This window comes from Podarcis gaigeae (genome assembly GCF_964106915.1).
Source record: "Podarcis gaigeae genome assembly, chromosome: 4".
Lineage (NCBI taxonomy): Eukaryota > Metazoa > Chordata > Lepidosauria > Squamata > Lacertidae > Podarcis > Podarcis gaigeae.
The window spans coordinates 65,826,863-65,835,414 of record NC_139677.1 but is presented as its reverse complement, the minus strand read 5'-3'; positions in this window follow the sequence as shown (position 1 = coordinate 65,835,414).

Genomic DNA, 8,552 nt, shown 5'->3' with positions numbered 1-8,552 from the left:
GATTCAAGTAAATGGGATAGCTCAATCAATATAGCATTAACTCTTAATCCCAGGGTTGTGGGTTCAAGCCACATGTTGGAAGAAAGATTCCTGCATTGCAGGGGATTGGGCTAGGTGGCCCTCATGGTCCCTTCCAACTCTATGTTTGTATTATTCTATGATTTTCTTTGTCATGGGTTTCTGGGACCAGGAGGTCCGAGTCACAGATAAATAAATTCAGATAATTGCCTCAGGGTGTGATTTTATGACTTCTTTGTTGACTCTCCCTTTCCATTAAACTGCATTTGTTTGAGCCTGATTCTTTAGAATGGAAAGGTAGAGATGCTAACTCCTGGAGATGCACTGCTGAAAGAATATTTGTTTCTAATCAGGAGAAGGGGTGAAAGAGAGAGGTATGTGTGACTGAGACCACAGCTCTCCTTCCCCTTTCCCCAACAGAATTGAAAAATGGAATGGCTGCATGAACCAGAAGCACTGCAATCTGTTGGTGATGTGAGGCCATTGCATTTGCAGATGCAATTTACATTGTTTTCAGAGCAATCCTACACTGGAGTAAGTTCCCCAGGATTCCACCTTAATAAGGTTGTTTAGAGCAGGAGTAGTGAATAGGGTTGCAAGAAGTAGTGAATAGGGTTGCAAGAAGATCAAACCTCTCCATACTGAAGGAAATCAACCCTGAGTGCTCACTGGAAGGACAGATTGTGAAGCTGAGACTCCAGTACTTTGGCCACCTCATGAGAAGAGAAGACTCCCTGGAAAAGACCCTGATGTTGGGAAAGATGGAGGGCACAAGGAGAAGGGGACGACAGAGGACGAGATGGTTGGATAGTGTTTTCGAGGTTACCAGCATGAGTTTGACCAAACTGCGGGAGGCAGTGGAGGACAGAGGTGCCTGGCGTTCTCTGGTCCATGGGGTCACGAAGAGTCGGACACGACTAAACGACTAAACAACAACAACAGTGAATAGGGTGCCTACAGATGCCATTGCAGTTGTAGTTCAGACCATTTGGAGCTGCCATATTTGCTAAACTAGACTAGATGACACTGGAAACTACAAATGCATGAAGTTGTCATATACTGAATTAGGCCATTGGTTTATTTAGTATGATTGACACCATGCATGGGGAACCTCTGGCCCGTTAGTTGTTGGACTCCCTCAGCCACCATGGATGATGGAAATTTTAAGCCAGGCATACCCAACCTTCAGCCCTCCAGATGTTTTGGACTATAATTCCCATCATCCGTGACCACTGGTCCTGTTAGCTAGGGATCATGGGAATTGTAGGCCAAAACATCTGGAGGGCCACAGGTTGGGGATGCCTGCTTTAAGCCAACCATGTTGGCTACCCTGGCTTATATTTATAGCTTTGGTGCATTGCTTTGCAACTTCGAAACTATTATGTGCCTTTAAAAAATGGCAGCACACATCCCATATCGGTACTATGCCCCTGAAGTGCTGCTTGAAACTGAAGGTGAATGTACATTTGCATAAAATACATGAATAAGCAATGCATTGATATTACACAGGCTTTTCAGCTTTGTGTTTCTAGAATTCAATCATCATTCAGAAAGAGTAGGCCATGTGGCTTGCAGTGGGAGTGGGAGAGGATGGGACCCCCCCCCCCATGCAAAATGGTTTCAAATAGAATGGGGAGAAAGTGGTCTCACTGTAATTATGACAGACCTAGATCTGAATGGCATTTTATGGAGCATCTCTGAATATAAACCCACAGGCTGTAAATAATTCAAACTGAGGCAGAATTTACAAGAACTCTGGAAACCGGTCTAGCCTCGCTGCACAAATTTAGCTTGCGACCAATAAGCACCAGTTCTAGACAGCATTTTTCTCATCTTCCCTTTAATCTTGGGAGTCATTTGGTAGGCTTAAGGTGATTAGTCCAATGAAAGCTGTCTTAAATAATATCTGAAAGGAATGAAAGAAAAATTGACTTTTTAATGCAGGTAGACTTCCAGTAAAAATAGAGCAGAGCTTAAACATGAAGGTTAATAGCTTAGTGTAGGGTGGCTGATAGAAAAGGCTGACTTGGGGAATGGCACAAAGCTTTGAGGAACAAATTTATTGCTGAAACAAAGCGGGGTGGACCTTGGTCATTATCAGGATCAGAGACCTCCTGTGAAGGCATCTAGTTAGCCTGTGGTCAGCCTGTTTCAGAACAGAATGCCAAGCTAGATGGAGCTTTGGTCCAATTCAGCAGAGCTCTTCTTACATTCTTATGAAACATTTGTAAGTCTATGTTTCTCTGGACAAGCAACAAGATGGGTACAAATGTAATAAATGAATAAATAGGACTGATTTATGGAATGAGCCAATATTTCTGGTCTTCACTGAACAGAGCTGATACATAGCATATGCATGTGCATCTGTTATTGATGCTGTACCAAAAAGAAACTGGTATATATATATAACTGCAAGATAGAAGTGCTGCATATTAGACAGAAGGCTGATCGGAAGGCTGGTGGTTCAAATCTGCACAATGGGGTGAGCTCCTGTTGCTCTTTCCCAGCTTCTGCCAACCTAGCAGTTCAAAAGCACACCAGTGCGAGTAGATAAATAGGTACCGCTGCAGCGGGGAGGTAAACGACATTTCCGGCCGCTCTGGTTTCCATCATGCTGTTCCATTGTGCCAGAATCGGTTTAGTCATGCTGGCCACATGACCTGGAAAGCTGTCTGTGGACAAGTGCCGGCTCCCTTGGCCTGAAAGCGAGATGAGTGCCACAACCCCATAGTCACCTTTGACTGGACTTAAACGTCCAGGGGTCCTTTACCTTACCTTTACTTTACCTTACTATAGTAAATAGTTCAGGTTAAAATAACATACATTTGGCTAAATGGTGCAAAACATAAACCTTCTGAGCCAGCAAAGGAAATATATGCATGGAGGCAATTTCTTTATGCTGAACCCATTATTAGACTGGGAACTCTCTCTAGAGACTGTATCTTAATGTGCATTTGTGTTGCAATGGAAATTAGGGCATGAGGCATCCAGGGTGTCCTCTCATTTGTACTACATGGTGTGAGGACACACAATCCTAGCCAAATATGTATCTCTAACAATTGTCTCTCTGTGTGTCTACAGTTTTGTATGTAAGTGTATCTGGATCAGGGCACATCTGTAGACCTGAGCTCTCAATCTATGCAATCCCAAAACTAGGTTAAGATATTGGTTAGTGGGAATGGGAAATCATTCATTGTCTTCCCACCCTTAGGGTGGTGTGTCTCAAATTATTTGTTCCCTAATTTTGGGAGGATTCTTGAAACTAGTAGGGTAAATCCCCTGGTGGTCGTTCTTTGGTTAAATTGACTACTTCAGTGTGCAGTGCTGTTTTTCAAATATCTGCCAGGAGCACTAGAGACTTTTTAAATGTAAAAAATAAACTAAAACTTTTGCAAGCGTGAAACCGTAAATGTCAGTGTTATACATACACGGTACCACTATAAAATGGAGTGTAGATCATTCTTCAAGGTGATGATGACAAGCTGCATTGCCACGCAATCGGACCTGCTTGACTCTGATAGAAAAACCTCATTCCTTAAATTACTGATTTTAACGGGGAAAATCGGTCAATTAAACTTGCTTCAAATGGAATCCTTGAGAATGCCTAAAAATCCTTGAGAATGAACCAGAGCAGCGCACGGAAACTCCCTTTCCCTTCCGGGATAAGAAGGAAGATGGCCGCCGAACTAGCTGCAGAGTTCTGGAGGTTAGCTGAGGCAAGTTCTTAAACTTGTTTTTTAAATAGGCTCGACACCGAGCCAACTTTTGACACTCTTTTTTAATATACTTTAACTCCTCCAGAGTAGTTAAATAGTTCTAATTAGTTCTTTTAGCTTGTTGTTTCAAAAAGAAGCCCTCCTTGTTATCTTAATGTCCAGAGGGTTTACTCCTCACGCTGCCGCTCTCCTCAAGTCTGTTCGATAATAAGGAAAACGGGTGACAGCTAATTTATTACCAACCCCGTGTTATGCTCTGAACTATAAGCTATCAATTACAAACAGCTATCCTAAATCTGCCTCAATTTGGACTTTAGTCTACAGTTGGGTGGAGTCTCTGACTTCCTAAGAGACTTCCTAAGAGACAAGTTTTTGAAATAGGAAGAATAACCCCTGACTGGTAACAAGATTTACAAATGGTACTTACTAGAAAGAAACGTAGGGACCTGGGGATAGTGACAAGCCCATTGTTCCAGGAGTGCCTTGAGAAACAGAGTAAAATCACGCAATACTTTTCACATACAAGGGACAACGAGAATGGAAATGGAAATGAGCAAAAGATGGCTGAGATGATTGAGTTGAAGCAGGATGAGGCCCTTCTCTTTTCCTCTGCTGCTCAAGATCACTCAACCTTCCCTAGAGGAATACAGGACTCGGAGAATAACAACCAAAATAGAAACATAATGAGCCTGGCCCATGAAATAGTCTTGGCTGAGATATTATCTTCAGAGTTACAGGAAGAAACCCGAAACTCCCAGAAAACCCAGACTTCATCTATGGGCTCCCAGACGGAAAACAATGACTGCTATTCTCAGGACTGGCTGCTCTCTATAAATTTGGATCTGGCAGCTATGAAAAAATATTTAACAATAACAAATGGGTTGCTCCTGACACTAGTGGAAAATTATTCCCTCCAAGCTAAAGGCTCAGAATTTCATGGTGCTGATCCACCAACCATCCCTCAAGAGCCAGAACATATAAAGCAACCAGCAACCAGTAAGTGCACACAAGGATCATCAGCGGAAAATCATTTACACCAAGGAAAGGACATAGGGTTGTATGTCTCTGTCCCCAAAACTGAATCTTCTACTCAAGTAAATCAAAAGAAGCGAGGTATCAGCAAGAGATCCCATAAGAAGAAAGCTGAAACTAAAAAGAAAAGTAAGAACATAAAAACTGCAAGGAAATCTGTCATAAACCGACGTGCATGTAAAGTATGTTGGAAAAGACTATATAAGCTGATTCCAACAAAATCAAAAATAAACTCTAACAAACCTGCTACACATGGCAGCAGAGAGAATAACAGTGTGGATCCAGAAAAAAAGATCCAGCTGAAGTCTTTGAAAGAAACACCATTGCTGCCTAACAAAACAAGTGAGGAAACGAAATCACTACTCGGGTGCTCTATGCTGAAACCTCAAGGATCCACAAATATTAAAGAAGACTCACCCCATACCATTGATTATGGCAGATCTCAAGATGAGCCAGTAGCAGGGCAAGATCTGTCCCAGGATAAAGGATGGAAACTGATACTGGCAGATAGGAAGTTGGCTTTTCTAAACTACCCAAAGCCAAAGGGCTTCCTTACACAGAAAGAACGCTCGGTGCATTTTGTGAATACTTTAGATGATATGCTGCCAGGGAAAATAAGATTAAATGACATTACCTCAGTAGATTTCATATTCTATAATGGATACTCTCTGCGAGTGATTGCCTCCTTCAAAGATCAAAACTTGGCCAAATATATATATATAGATCAAGACACTTGCTGTTAAAGAAAAGGATAACGGTAACAAGATATTTTGAAAACAGCACATGTTTGAATTTGCTTCCTGATGATATTACGACAGCTGAGATAAGATTCACTTGTAAATCAAAGGAGGAGAGAGGACACTCAAAAGACAAACTGGAATATATTGAGCAAGGGCCCTTGAAACTAAGACAGGAGATGAGACTGCCTAATGAGGGGACTGATAACTTCTATCCAGAAGAAAAGGCATTAATAAATCAGTTTGGATTGTTGCCTTTCCTTGCCCAATCTGAGATCTTGGGAAGATTGGAGACCCTTAGAAATAAGCTAACAGAGATGAATGTTCAGGAAAAAGCAAGAGAGAAAGATCCGGCAACGGACCAATTAAAGAAAGAGAACCTCTCTGAAAAAGCCAAGATAGACCCCATGAAGGACTACTCCTATAATACCTCTGCAACTGCAGAGATAAACCTGTTAACAACAGATCTAACACAGTGCGCAAGGGACAGTAATAAACTACCATCTAAGAAGGAAACCATCCCTATGGCAACCATGAAAGACTACTTTTACAATACCTCTGCAGTTGCAGAGATAAACCTGATAGCAACAGATCTAACACAGTGCGTAAGGGACAGTAACAAATTACCATCTAAGAAGGAAACCATCCCTATGACAACCACAACGTGCTCTTGGACCAGCATGAGATACCTGGATGAGGACGAACTTGGTACTAGACAAATAGAACACCTCAAGGTAGATTCGCCAAAAAAAGGAGTACTGATCACTAATGTTAGCACGTTGCACCCTTCAATCGATTCCATTGAGTACTTGGGCGATAATACATCTATGGACATTGCCAAAATGAATGAAACTCAATCAATAGACAAAAAGATAGGCCCTAAAAATCTTTTAAAGGCAAATTGACTAAGATCAACTTTTGGCAAGACAACGTGCAACCTTACCTTGCTAACTTGGAATATTGCAGGTTGGCAAAAGAGGGCTTCTGACCAATCCTTTACTAAATATATTCAGAGACATGACATTGTGTTTCTCCAGGAGACCTGGAGCACAAGCGAAGTGGAGTTAAATGGCTTTTCTGCGTTCTCCCTCCCAGGTCTTTTAAGTACTAGAGGGGGGCGAGTTAAAGGTGGGTTAGTTACTTTAATCTCAACAAGGCTAAGGGCCATATTTAAAAAACTAGACCCACTAGACCATCTGGCCACAGCTGTGCAGGTACAGTGGAGAACCCACAGCTTGCTGCTGATTAACGTATACCTACCCCCACAAAGAGAGAAAAGACTGATAAGAAATACCTGGGCTCAGTTAGAACAGTATCTTGACAAACTATCAAATCAATTTCCTGATGCCTCTGTAGTGGTGGCTGGCGACCTAAATGCCAGAACTGGACAATCTGATGAGGCTTTGTATGCCCATTTCCATGAAACAGCCCCCATTATAGAGGAAGCCCACTCAATACCAGCTAGAATCTCAAAGGATAAAGGCTGTAATTATGCTGGCTTATGCCTATTACACTTGGTCAATAAGTTGGACTTGGTTATACTGAATGGCCGTACTGAGGGGGAGAAGGTCGGAGAATTCACATTTATATCTAACAATGGCGCCTCCACAATTGATTATATAATCGTGTCATATGATCTTCAAAACAAAGTTCTGGAATGCAAAGTGGAGGAGCGCTTAGACAGTGACCATCTGCCATTAAGTGCACTTGTAGTTGCGGGAAAGGATTTATCCTGCGCTGAGAAAATCGAATATTCGAGCCCTACAGCTTTGGAGCTCAGATATTCTCGTATTAGATGGACAGATGAACTGCATAAGGAAATTTCAAGTAGGCTATGCTCAAAGGAATTCCTCACTAAGCGAGATAACCTTATAACTTCCTCAAGCCATGAATTAAAAATAAATTTATTTCAGGAGTTAATTTCACTCCTTCAAGATTCCCTGAAGGAAAAAAGGAACAGGTCAAATAGGCAATCCTCAGTATATAAAAACTCCAAACCCTGGTTTGATCAAGAATGCCAGGACATGAAGCTAAACTTACTGAAAAAATACAAGAATTATAGATCTGCCAATTTGCCCCAACTCCCCACGGTCTGGTTTGAAGATAAACGAAATTATAAAATCCTGATTAAAAACAAAAAACTCCTGGCACAGAAAAGAGAATGGAAATGCCTAATAGATGCATCCAGAGAGAGAGACTCGGCCACCTTCTGGAGAATGGTAGCGAATGGAGTGCGATCTACCTCCTCAGAAGTGGAGTATACTATACCTGCAGGGATTTGGGAGGCATTTTTCCAATCATTATATTCAGCTCTGCCTTTGACACAGCCACTAACACAGTGTGCGGCAGGTGATGAGTGGCCTCCGGTGTCGGTTGCGGAGGTCAGGAGGCTTATTCAGGCACTCAAATACAGAAAAGCCCCGGGAGCAGATAATATCTCCCCTGAGCTTCTCAAAGCCAATATTGACTGGTGGGCCCCAGTCCTTGCCACCCTATTCACCAGCATAGATCAAACAGCAATAATACCAGAGGACTGGGGATTGGCAATCATCGTTCCCATATTCAAGAAAGGCTGTAAACTTGATCCAGCCAATTACAGACCAATCAGTCTCTTAAGCATTATTAGCAAACTTTACGCAACTCACTTACGTGAAAAGTTTGCGGACTGGCTGGAATGGGAGCACATCCTTAAGGAAGCCCAGGCTGGTTTCAGGGCACATAGATCAACTTTAGACCAAGGACTGGTATTGCAACATCTAGTGGAGAAATACACCTCAAAGAAAGGAGGCTCCCTCTATGTAGCCTTTATAGATTTCAAATCAGCTTTCGATTTGATACCCCGGCACAGACTTTGGGAAAAATTAAGTGCCACAAACATCGACAGACGTCTTTTGCTTCTTATCCGTAGACTACATGAAAATACTCGGATCCGTGTTAGATGTGACCGTTATGGGAACCTATCAAAGGAAATCCAAAGTTTCCATGGTGTCAAGCAAGGCTGTGTTCTTGCCCCTATTCTATTTAATTTCTACATAAACTCCTTAGTCAG